This window comes from Lissotriton helveticus, chromosome 5_1, assembly GCF_964261635.1.
Source record: "Lissotriton helveticus chromosome 5_1, aLisHel1.1, whole genome shotgun sequence".
NCBI classification, from domain to species: domain Eukaryota; kingdom Metazoa; phylum Chordata; class Amphibia; order Caudata; family Salamandridae; genus Lissotriton; species Lissotriton helveticus.
The window spans coordinates 1500406701-1500420745 of record NC_136065.1 but is presented as its reverse complement, the minus strand read 5'-3'; positions in this window follow the sequence as shown (position 1 = coordinate 1500420745).

Genomic DNA, 14045 nt, shown 5'->3' with positions numbered 1-14045 from the left:
ATCATGTAATGAATCACAGTCTGTCCACATGATTCTTTGTAAAAAGACATTTTGATAATTCACTTGCTTAAATTACCTGTCTTGAGAAAGATCCTCCTTCCTAGGATCATAACCTTTGGCCTTTGAGTGTTGTGTACATTACCAAATACATACATCTTCACTGTCATAACTGTGGAGGAGAGCCATTTTTCTTTTCTGGAAGAAAAACTGTTTTGGATTTAATAGTAGACTCAGCTGGCCTCAACATGTATGGAATTAGGCATCTCTTGTTTTATATATTATCTAACTGTACAAAACTATAAGGCATATTATCAAGCAGGGTGTTAAAATTATCGCCGTTTTACCAGCAGAAAACTGCCACTAAAGCTCGATAATGGGCTTGATAATATGCCCTGGAGAATTCCAATAGAAGCCCATGTTCACACCAGAACATGGGTTTCTTTTGAAATTCACAAGGCAGTGTTATCAAGCCCATTATCGCCGCCCTGCTTGATAATATGCCCCTATATGTCTTATCTAAAGTTAAATCAATCACAATGTAAAATGTAAGATGAAAGAAGCAAGATGGCTGCCAAAATGGAGGCAGGTCTATGAGGGTGTGGAGCTCAGGATCATATTTTGTGCAAATCCTACCATCTTAGAAGCTATTCACGCATCTCTGAGGAGAAAGAAGTGCTGTCCTGTCAGAAGTCACATGCAGCTACCTAAACCTGCAGTCAGAAGAGCCGAACCAAAGACCATCAAGAGGACTTAGAATGCCAGATGTGAGTGAGCTGGGACCCATTGTGCTGTAGACAAGTGCCCTCTAATCACCCAGCATCATACCACTTGCTACTTGACCTCACCAAACGCCTTTGCTGTTAGTGCAACACATTAGGCACGTTTACCCCCACCTTAAGACCAGACCTCCATTTGATACTCAGTCTTGAAACCCTGTGGTACTGAACTCTGTGGATACCCCTTGAGCCACGGGGGGCTGCTGTCGCATCACCCACCTTAAACCTTGACCGAGGTAGTACCCTGTAATGCTACCCAACCTCTCTGCCGCTAGGCATATTATTATTATTTTTTGTATAACTTTTCTTTATTGGTTTTAATAACATTATACATTAAAGTTAGTATCATCAGGCAATAAATACAGGTCGGTTTGGCAATCACAATGGATCAGCACAGTAACAGAAGTACATCTTGATTTATAAAGACACACAAGAGAGAGAAAAGCATAAGTATGCCGATGAGACATACACCCCATTTTGTGACGACAAGGCATCCATAGCCACTGTGCATATTTATATAAAAAGCTACAGTGGGTGAAGGGAGTAGCTGAGGGCCAGACTTGGCTGCAAAGGGGTGGGTGTATGCATCAATTCTCACTCTGCTGAACTTTGTTAGTAGATTTTATTTTTTGTTGGAGTGCTGCCATTTGTGCGTGTATGGACTTGGACATTTCTTGAAAGTTGTCGGAGGTCCCACCATCTTTCTCAATCACTCTGCATTGGGGCCTCCTTGCACATTACTGGCTGGGGGATGAACTCCCTTTGGCTGCTAAGGGTCATTGGGGGCCAAGAATCCCTATTGTTGTGATAAGTAATTTCTCCACAGTGGGATTGCTGAGATGTCATTGGAGGACCTGCCCCCCTTTTTACCCACTCTGCAAAGGAGCGAAGAACCCCTATTGTTGTGACATGTAAGTCCCCCACAGATAGATTGCTGAGACCTCATCAGAGGCCCCATCCCCTTTCTCAACCATTCTGCAAATGGGCCTCCTGGTGCACTACTGGTTGGAGGATGAACTCCCCTCGGTTGCTGAGGGTTACCTGCCTGCTGGTGAGAAGCTGTCAAGTTTCGCTGCACTCCCCATGCACACAAAATAATGTAACATGCATGCAAATGAAAAAACTCTGCTTCGTTGTAGAGTGCTGAGTTTAATGGTAACTTTGCCTTTCCCGTGGAATGCAGAGTTGCCGAATTCTGCTAACTCTGGAATTTTACACCCAGGCATAGACAAAACCAAATGTTACAGAGATGTTATAGTTAGGAAATGTAATTTAAAAAACCTTAGAAATTCACTGAAAAAAACAAAGGTTACAGGAACTTTATAGTTAGGAAATAAAATAAAAAAACATTAGAAATTCACTGAAAAAAACAAAGGTTACAAAGGCTTTATAGTTAGGCTCACATTTCACTTATACAAAACCAGTGAAATTCAGTATTTATAATTACCTGAGCTAACTATAACTTATGCCCCCGCAATGCACTGCTTGTGACCTCAAATATTACATCACTCATGACATCACAGGTGACATCATCCACAGGAGCACTGACACACCCACTAACACACGTATATAGCATCTCATACACAGAGTCACACACCCACACAACCACTCACATACCCATTCACAGACCCATACAAGTACTCATGCAACCACTCACTCATCCATACAGTCACTCAGACACCCACTTACTTGCTCATACATACACTCATATAACCACTCACTCACCAACAAAGATACTCATATAACCTGTCACTTACAATACAGCCACTCACACAGCCACACACTCACCCATACAGCTACTCACACACCCACTCACACACCCATACAACCTCTCAACACAATCAATCAGGATTCTTATAGAGTGTGGCTAATCACCCGGTAACGCCTCAAGGGACGGAGGCGGAGGTTCTGCAGTACAATCAAAGAGCCAATTCAGTCGAAAGCCAGGTCTTGACGTTCTTCCTGAATTGAGGCAGTGAGGATAATTACCTGAGATTTAGAGGAATAAAAGTCTAAAATTACATAGTTGATGTAATGATAGTTCAGAGGATGTTCGAAAGTTACAGGCTCTGATGAGGCAATATAGTGAAAGGTCTTTCATTTGCAGAACTACTTTTCCTATGGATTTTACACATGGACCTTGAACTTGGGGGATGGCTTGGGCTTGAACTTCTTCTTACGCAAGGCCCCTCATAAGTGCTGATGGCTCAAATGTAACATTGAAATCCCCTTACACAATAAAAGCAACATTTCTGTCTAGTCCTTGTAAACACTCTCGTAATGTTGAAAAAACTGGGGACTCAATGAACATTGGGCAACTTCTATTATAAACATTATACAAATGAAGTTTTCTCCCGTTCCAGGATCGACTTTCCAGACCTAAAATTTCAGAGTAATTAATTAATTAATTTATTTATTTATTTTATTTGATGAGTTTTATGTAGTGCTGGCTACACCCTATATAGCTGTTTCACCCAGCAGCCTAATGCAATATTAACCCACGCTGTTAATCCCCCTGAGGGTCTGCCTGCTCATGGACATACAGCAGTTACAAAGAAGTACTTAAAGCCAACTTTGTGAATTGATGTTAAAGCCCAAGTGTCCTGAAACATAATAACATCGCCTTTGTCAATGAAAACGAGGGGTGGGTGGAATTTGCAAAATTCACTTTCGCAAACTATCGTGAAAATGTCAAAAATCTCCGCAAACACGAGGAAATATCGCAAAGACGCAGAAGTTTTTTTCCTGCCCATTCGCGATATTTTCAGTGTGATCGCGTTGAAAATGTCTTGCCAATTTACCCATGCGGTCGCTCATGGACGCGGCCATCTTGTTTTCACTTGTCCCGCCCGCTCAAAATGCTTACTTCCTTTTCCAGGTCTCGCAATGCATGCTCGCGCCGTTCGCAGTACGTATTTCCTGTTCAGGAACGCTTTTACGTGTTTGCGACGCTTTTTGCGTGCTCGGGGAGAAAATATCGCGCAAACTTGCCCACGCTTTTGCAATGGATGCGGCAATCTTGTTTTTCACTCTATTCCATGGTTCTGGGGCCTGCTTTTCAATCCTCCGTCTATCTTTTGAATCCTTTGTTTCTAGACACTTTTTTAAAAATCTATTTTATTTATTATCTCTCTGACTATTTTCCTGCTTCTATATTTTTGGTTTTGGTCTACTTTGTATGTGTTTTTTAACTACTTTTTCACTCTTTTTCTATTACCTGCTTTTTCAATTTTTTTTACTTACTTTTTTAATTTTTACCTTTTCTTTTCCGCCCCCCCCCGCCTACCCCAGAACCATTGCAAAGGGCCACAGGGCTCATCGCAGCCAGAGCCGTGACTGCCTTCCTTGCGGAAGGCGGCGCCCACAAGGGGTGCAGGCACGGGCCTTATTTGGGAAGGTGGAGTTGGCTGCACTATTTTTCTTTGTGCAGCTCCACCTCCCCTTAACTCTGGCAGCAGGTGGCAGGCCTGGGTGCGGGTGCGGTCTCCGGGAGCATCGGCAGCATTGGGGAAAGGTGTGCCGGGCAGTGTTCCACTGACCTGGGGTCCGGCGCACCCAGAATCAACTGACACACCGGTGGTCCGATATCCTGGACCGGGAGCAGGACCTGCTGGACCTGCTAGGAGTGGAGGTCCTGGGTCTTGGTGAGTAACTTATTATTACGACTTTGTGTCTGTTCTTCTGCTCTGTGTTATATATTACAAATATCTTTTTTTTCCAACCAGCTAGAATGCTGCTGCATACATTACAGGTAAATTACGTTTAAAAATCTTCTGTGATTTTTAAGATGACACAGGTGCTCCTCTGCGCTACTAATCTTACTTGTTTGCAACTTTGCGTTTGCACTCGCTTAGCATGATTATGTAAGAGTTAAGTTTAGAGAAATTAAGTTACTTAATGCTATAGTGACTCTAGTCCTTACTTTGTCCTGTCACTAAGAGATGGGGCTGATTGATACTTAGGTTTAGTTACTTTGTATGAGGTTGTAATTTTTTTGTGATATGCGTGATGCCCCCTCTGTTACATCACGTGCTGCTAGTAGCTTTAGTCTTTAGTGGAACCTTTTCTAGTTTGTGCAATGAGTGGTAATAGGCTTAGCACTAGCAGAACATCATTCAGCATCAATCAATCAACCCAAAATTTGGCGTATACAAAAATATAGTCATGTGTCCTCCATTTGACCATATGCATTGTTGAGGACTAAAAGAAGTGGAAATGCATACTTAATGTACAATTGGTACGCCTGGAATAGGTAGGCTTAGTTAATATTCTGGAATCATAATAGAAGACTGAATTAGTGTTGATAAATAGTAAGTAGTCGATCCGCGAATCCCTCGATACTACTTGTTGACCAGATGAGATTGGTCAATTTAGTTATTGCAATTGTTGTTTACATAAGTGTTTTTGTGACCGTTCTTTAAAAATATTTTATTTGTTTCACACCAATCATCAATGTTTTCCTCTTTCTTATATCTTTCCTGTTCAGCACCCAGGGGCAGACAGACAGGGTCGCAGTCGGTGGGAGGAGCATAACACCAGCAACAGGAGGAGGACACCAACGAGGGCTCTTCTGCTGGCCATAGTAAGTCTTCTTGTTTTGAATATTAATAATTCTTGTTCCGTAACTTTTAGTGCACCATATTTTTTCAGAACTATTGTTTCCGTTTCCTAATGCTTTTTTTGACCAACAATTATCCTTCGATCTGTACTATCTGTTTCGAAATTCTTGTTATCCCTGCCTTTGCTATGAAGGCTCTCTGTACTACTACTATTAGTCTGTCTGTAGTAGCTAAACTTGCCCAGTTGGCCGCTCTTTATTTAAAAGGTTTTAAATAAAACTCAGATTCACCAGTAGCTCTAGCCATTGAGTCCAGTCCTTTTCTACTACTTCTAGTCTTATTGACCTTGAGTCTTTGTTAATCTTGAGGCTTTTCGACAATTCCCACCAACAAATGCCCAACCAGATTTATTACTATTTTGATAGGATAGGACATACTTCTACTGTTGTAGGGATTTTGCACATACAGAACTTTGCACAATAAAATAGGATGTTGGTGATGGGAGGTTGGACCTTCCTCACACCTCAATCAGAAGTTCAGAACCCAACACAACCCCCTGCCCGACTAGTTATAGTAGTGTCTCGTGATGACTCATAAATATTAGCTCTCCGAACAGGGCCAGACTGGGAATTGAAATTTTGCCAGACCAGCCCCCATCCAGCGTGTAGCGTGCGAGCACAGTGAGCAAACCCAACCACTACTAGAGGGCCCAACAGGGGCATCCCGGCTATTGCAACGCAGCAGGGTGGCTTTTGGGTAGCATGTAAATGTGAAGTAGTAACACATTGTGTGTGATGGCGTCCAGGGGGGCATATGCTTCATTCAGACTGAGTTTAAATGTGTGTGTGTGTGTGTGTGTGTGTAAGTGAAACTTGTGAAATATCAGTCAGGTGGAGGCTCTGCTTGTATGAAGTCTGGAGTGAGCGTCTGCATGAGGTTGCCTAATTACGTGTGGGCGTTTATTTAAGTCATGTAGTGTGTGTGTTTTAGATTGTGTGTTTGATGCAATGTCTGTTTGACAACATCTGATTGCTTATGATTAAGATTGTGTATGTGTTTGTATAATGTAATGTGTGTGTTGGTATGATAGGTCCAGCATGTATGTGTTTGATTGTGTGTGAGTGTGTGAGTGTGCCTGTGTGTGTGCGCATGTGTGTTTAGCTGTGGGTATCTTTTGCTGAGACTGTATGTGTTTAATTTAGAATATGTGCCTTACATGGAGTTTGTGTGTCACTGATTGAGATTGTGTGGTTTTATCGATTTTGCCTTACAGTGTGTGCTTCTGCATTGCACTGCGTGTGCTTGTTGTGTGAGTCTGTAAGTTATTGTAGCCAGCTCAATGGTGCTTTCGTGTGTGCTTGATGCTGTGTGTGTGCACTTGATACATCAACACGATTATGGTTGTGTGCATTGTTAACATACTTCATTTTGCTGCGAGTGCAAGCGGCGGAGCCTTCCTCGGGGTGTGTTGTGTGGTTAACAGACGGTGTGCTTCAGTGAGGCTAACCCTTTGCCCATGGAAAAGACTGCAAAGCCTCAGCAAATCTAGAGACGTCAAAGTGCCCGCATAAAAAGAATGAGATCATAAATACAATTTTTTCAACATTCCAGTTCCCACTACGTGCTTTTGCCAAATCACTCCACCCACAATACCATGGATACTATGCGCCACTCTGAGAGTCTCATTTAACATAACCAGTAGCATTCTGGGAATAGGTTTGGTTCACATTTACATTAACTGTCAGATTACAATGTTTTTGAAAGGACACCTCACACATTGTATCAACAGTGCTACAGGGTCCTTTATTAACTCCCTTACATGTACCTAGAACACTACGATTCAAGTGCATAGGGTGATCAGATGGGCCCATGTCACCGGGACCCCACTATTCCATTTAGTAGACTTACTTTTTACATAACGCTATCAGGTGTGTTAGTTCAAGTGGCTCAATTAAGATAAATCAAGATGAGAAGTCCCAGAATGCACTGATAACTCAAAGCAAATCTCAGAAATAGAAAAGTTGTGTTTCGGGGGACATGGGGCCACCTAGTGACTCTACAAGTGATGTGTTTTCACTTAAGGAGTGAAAGTATTTCGTAAGTTGCAGTGTTGGTAAATTCAGTTAAACCAAAATAACTACCACTTCAAAAGTGTTTGTAGAAATAAAGTAAACTGACACCGTGTGCCAGTGTAACAGCCCGTTTTTAAAAGTTGTTCTGGTGAAGAAAAAAATGTCAACAAAGCAATATGTTGCATTTTTATGTGACCAAAACAGCCGCATAGGCGGGCTACAAGCAGCTGAAATTAGAGCTCCCACGTTTTATCTTTATGACCATCTGTATTTCATCCAGACCCAGTCCAAGTTTATTTGTGTCATTCTGATACTTGTAGTCTTGTTTATCCAACTACAAATACAGGACTACAAATACCAGAGTGCAAAGAACCCCACTGTACTCAATAAGTTAACCACACCTGAAACTGGGAACCTCTGAAGATGCACTGTGAATTTAAAAAACTTTCCTCTGAAGATACACTGTGAATTTTAAAAACTTTGAGCATATCTATATTTTAAGACAGTGATGCGCAAGCCTAGAAAAGTAAGCAAACACCCAAAAATGTAAAACTTCACACATGAGTCACTGCGCCAGTGCTGTCAAGTGGTACACTCATATTGTGATCCTCTTCAGCCAGTCCGTGTTTTTAAACACACCACCACTTTGCATGATGGGCCTTATAATTTCACTACCCTGCATGGGTATGAATTTATTGGAAATTATATTCTCCCTTACTTGAGTTATCTCTACCCAGGAGTCAGTTGCCATTCAACAGCCATATTTGCACACTGTAAGGGCGGGGCGTTAAAAAGACTGAAGAAGATAAGCAAACTTGTTAAATTCTCTTCAGCCAGTCTGACTCACGGAAATCCGCCCCAGCATCAAAACCACCTCCCTGTCAAAAAACCGGCACCCACCCCATCCAGCCTACCGGGGAATCGCCCGGTGCCCGGAATTACCAGTCCAGCCCTGTCTCCGAACCCTCCCCCCAAGATACCCAACAAGTAGACAACCCAGAACATAACACACCCGACCTCTCAGTCATGGAAGTAATGCGCATGCACACCCTTCCTTTCGCTCGCTCGTGTAAGTCCACACCACATACCACTGAGTCTATGTAAGTTCAAAAGTTTTATTTTGAATTGACAAGCTATCTATGTTGTTCTATAATGCAGCGCCAACAGGAAAATGCATAACATTAAAACAATAAACATTGTTACACTTACAGTTACAACAATTAGAAGTCCATACTAGAAACAAAAGGGAAATCATGATAGCTGAACAGTGGTTGAAGCACCACCACTCCCTTGTTAGGAATATAGTTTATATAATATTTTAAATAAAGATCACTGAGCGAATTGTGGGGACCCCTCACCTTAGAACATAGGTATTCCAACTGTGGGGCTCACCCCACTACTTAACTTTCCATTGTTCCTCCAGGCCCATTATGCTTCCTGTGTCTCAGCCCGGGCTGCTGCTGCAGCTCGGGCTGCTGGGGGCTCGTCTGGACAGTGTCTGGAGTCTTATCTCCGGCACGCCCGAGTTTTCCACAGGTCTTTAAAGACCATGTGCAACCCATGCATATCTTGGGCCTCCCCTGGAGCATAATTCCAGTCGCCCTGGTTGTAGCTCTCGAATTAACTTGTTCATGTTAAACGACAGTCAGCAGCATTTAATAACAAGACAATTTTATGTTTACAAGAATTACATTTATATTTGGGGAAGAGTGCAGAGGTTGTTTACAACGGGATTGTGTATTACAATTAAGAGTTACCTGCGCCATTAATTCGTATTTTTGATTTTCTAAAAGAACTTGCATCATCTAAAATAAAACACCTGACCCTGCACGGTATCTTTTATATAGTGTTTTTTGTTCCGGCTTTTGTTTGGTCTTTGACCTTTACCATACATGCCAACAGACCCGATTCAGGCGGGAGACAACCGATTTTTAAAGACAAAAATGGCTTTATTTGAGCTGTGTCCCGCCTGAAATAGCATTTTCTACAATAGAAGTCAAAGGGAAATATTAATTCTCCTGATTTTTTGTTTTAAATCTCCCACGTCTCTGTCCTAAAATGTTGGCATGTGTGCCTTTACCACTGTTTCGATCTTGCAGGTAAAGGGGCAGAGCTACGTGTTTAACGCTTTACCAAGGCTCAGTGAATGGACTTGACTCAGCTTCAAATATTCTTTGCCCTTTACGATGTGGGCTTTGGTGGTGGTGGGGGGGGGGGGGGCTCGACATGTAATAACATGTAGATGGGAGGGCTCAGCCGACAAAAGTTTGAAGTACTCTGTCTTAGAAGAACCTAGTACTGGTAGTTGTTACATCATATGCTCTGCAAAGCTCTGGTTCGTAGAAGGGAAACTTCTGTCTGTAATGAGAAAAATGGTGACCGTAAGTATATTGCAAACATTTCTCAGCCGTGCCAAAAAGTGTAAAACACAAAAAAGGATGGACGGAATGTTGCAAAATGGCAAAACATTCAGCCCCAGTCAGAAATTTAGGTTAAATCCATTGTTATTTTGCTCATCAAGCCACCCCACTTCAGACATGGCCATATGCAAATCAGTCTTGACCCTGTGCCTCATGGGAACAGTCCCTTCCCTAGACCAGAATCAAGCATCCTAGGACCGGTTTCTGGCTATCAGCCGTCATCAGCCAGGATAGCTTGACTCCAGTGGCCTAGTGAGCACGGGACCCACGTCTGGGCATACCCTACCCACATAGGGTGAACAGCAAAACACAAAAAAATGATAGACGGAATGTTGCACAATGGCAAAATATTCACCCCCAGTAACAGAACTGGGCTAAATCCATCATTATTTTGCTCACCAAGCCACCCCAGTTCAGACATGGCGGGTGCATAGTAATTGCCCCCACGGGACCCCCGTCTTTATGGCGGGCGCTCCCTTTTAGCGTGATGCCCTAAATAAGTAGGAGTTGTTGTGAAAGTTTAAAGAGTCAAGACACACTTTAATTGGCATTAGTAAAGGCATTAGGGGCAGGAGTATTGAGTAACCAATGGCCTCTTCTTTCTGATTTCAACTCTGCTTTGAAAGTTTTATGGAGAAGACTAAAAGTCAGATCAGATCACCTGGTGTTGTACTAAAAAGGGAAAGACGGGTGGAAGGAAGAAGGACTGGCAAGATTTAATATTTATGACTGACAGAGAGAAGGATACGTGTGATGCAAGCATGCACATTTCAAAGGTGGCTGATAGGAATCTGATGCATGGTTGGTTGAATGCCTGAAGAAATCATGCAAATGTTAAAGACCAAGCAAGTGGGAGGATAGATACATACCACAAATGTTATGTACTGTGCTTTATAGTGCTACCATGCAACTATGTGTATAATTAACTTGTCTTACTGTTTTTCTAAGAGTATATTTTACAATAGACTTCTTTATTCTTTTTGATATACAGCTACTCCTTCCAAACCAGATCGGAAGGAATTGGCCGCCAAGGCACGGCGCCGGAAGCTGGAGGCGATACAAGTAGCATATCGACGGCTGGTGGTCCTGGAAGAGAAGGAGGCGGCAACAGCTGAACACTCCGCCAATGCCCCAGGCCCCAGCCACCGCCCTCCAGCCGTACGGTGCCACCGTCTGGTGCCCCCCGACCGTGGCTGCAACTGCCGCGCTCTAAAGCGTGCCCTCCAAAGACAATCTCGACAAACATAGGAGACTCTGTTTATTGCTTTTTTTATTTATTGTTTTGGTGGGTGGGAATGGGCGTTGGGGTTTTGGACATTTGGTTGGACTTCTTTATGGACATTGGTTAGGAGTTAGGGAGAGGAGTGGGTCAGGTTTTGTGTTTTATTTACATAGTTTATTTATGTTAGGGTTATTATTAAATCAATATTTCTAATTTACATACAATGTTGCTAATGTTTTGTGGGTGGGGTTACTGTTTTACATCACACTGTTTCCTTGCTGGTGCAGGGCCGCCCATAGCCAGTGTTTGATTTAAATAATTGGCTGACTTTCTAAGACACAAAAAGATAGATGCGGCACCCCTCACTGATTGAGTTGTCCTACTAGTTCTGTCAGTCTCTCTCTTCTAATCTATGCATTCTTTAACTGGCTCAAAGGGGTGTGTGAATTACTGAATTGATTGAAAACACGTCCATTATTAATTATGCTTCCCCCAAACTTCTCTTACCTTGGCTTGATGTTTAACTTAGGCACAGCTGCATGGTGATGATGGTTTCCTTTCCTAACATGCCATGGTTGTGGTGGTAGTAGTAGAGGTAGACACTGGCAGGGCAGCTGCATTTGCAAAAAAAAAGAAAATGAGACAGTCAGTCGCCTGAGAGAGACTGTTCGAGGAGTAATAGAATGAAGTACAGTACAGAACTTACCGCAAAACAACAATATGCAAAAATGTTTTACAACAAAACATAATGGTGGTAGGGATAGCCTACTAAACAGAGTCACAAACTATAGTTGTGTTGAGTCACTTGACTAGGCCTACAGTACACTCCTCGACACTAGTGTAACAGTTAGTGCTGTGTATGAGGATGACAACAAATCCTTTCAATGCCGGCAATTAATGTGGATGTATATGTCCCTTTGGTAACTAAAAATCACCTCTAAAATATACTGCTCATGGGTGGCCAAGCAGAAGAAGATCCTCGCTCTGCCTTGAAATTGAAGTACTGTTGCTTTCGCCACATCCGCCCCAGCAAGCGTGTGATAAATTATTGGTGTACATTTAATTTAGTCACACCTCAATGAGTCACACAGCCCGGGGGAAGAGGGTTAGGGTTTGTTGAATGGATGGGAAGGGGGGTTTGGGGAAAGGTTTGAAAATGAAAAACAGTATGCATGGACAAACAACAAAACACAATCTCTGTAGACTACCATGTCCATATCAATATGTTAAGGGAGAAAAAGGAAATGCATGCATGATGATGATTGATAAGGAGACCCGGATTACATACATTTCCTGTTCAGTTGTTCCGGGTTTACTTTTACAGATGGCAAATAAAAAATTTAAATATTGGTAGGGATGAATCACAAACAGAGAGCTAACCTAATGATAATAATAACAACAAGATGAACACACTGTTGTAAAGATTGTAGACAAGAAAATGAATCAAATGATTGAAAAGATGATGAAAGTTGATACTGTTTCTGTGTTATCCTGGTCAAATGTGGATTTGCATCTCGGCATTCCTCTTGGTCCTCTCGTCCATCAATCTTGGGTGTCGCCGTTCGCCACTGCCTGCCTGGCAAATGTAGATTTATTGGTAAGGTAAGTGTACATTGTAATGTTTTCCTAAGTTTAGCGCAAGGCCCGGCCTGTAATTGTAGATGGAAAAACAAAAGGGATATTGATAAACAAAGTCGAAAAAAATGCACAAGTTACGGTGTAGTGCAACAAGAACACTTTCCGAGGCGGCATGTATGCATCATCTCTACTCTAGTCTCTTTCCAGCATTGACCTTCAACGACAACAGTTACAGGACAGAGCAGGCCCACAGTGACGGCATGTCGCTTAGCAAGTTAGCACATCCTCCGTTTAGAGTATATTTTGGACAAAGCACATATCCAGCAACATAGCATTTTACAATTTAAGTCACTAAATCAATACACCGCAGTCATCCCACCGCTACACTCGACTCCACTTCTACACAGACATTTAGGTCTGCTGTGGTTGTTGTTGACTTGTTTACCTTTTATGCCACTTGTGAAACGTCCTCCTGACTTGTTATTATTCCATCAATCATCTCCGATACTTGTACTGACTGACTGTGAAGATCGGCCTGCAGTAGAAGTACAATTTTGTTTATTACACAACAAGAGTAGAAATATTATTAACTTGAGTCACTCTTTAGTGTGTATAGTAAGACTACTAGTACACTTTGACTTCACTACATGAACAACAAACAACAAAAACACAAACACCCATCACTCATTACCTGTTCCTTCTCATCTTAAGTAAATGGGCCGTCTTTTTCGCCATCATCATCATGGACGGTGCTGTTGTCATACTCAGTGTGCAGTGTACAGATTGAGTCCCCTTCCTGTATTCAATCAAAAGCAATGTATCAAGCTGCAGTAGAAGTACACATTTCTTATTAAAAATAGTTGCAAGAAGGGGGAAATTGCCTTGACTTACGTTTAGTGTGTGGAATGATGATTAGTGCACAATGAAATAACTTCATGCACAACAAACAACAACAAAATCACTCAGTCTGCGTCCAATGCATGGCATCACTTTATTACCTGTTCCATCTCATTTTCACTTTTCAGTAAATGGGCAGTCTCTCTCGACTCAGAAAGGAGGATAGCTATAGTAGTCATCATGTTTCACTTCCTTTGGCGGGACTAGGAAACATTTTATTTTTTCTTCTATTTAGCAAGCATCATCCAATCATCATCTGTCTTGAGGGCAATGGATGTAGGGAGATTCAGGAGGATGGAGCGGAGGAGCTGGATTCAGAGGACTGTACTGTGCAGACAGCTGAAACCTGTATATTGAAATAAGAAGAAGAGTAGAAGACGGTGGTGATGGATTTGTTGTGATTCAAAGTTTGTAACCGAAAGACAGACAAACAAATAAAGGAAAATAAGGGAGGAAGACTGTAAGTGCAAGCCTATTTGTCAAGAAAGTATAGCTCCTCCTCAAACTCTGGGGGCTCAACC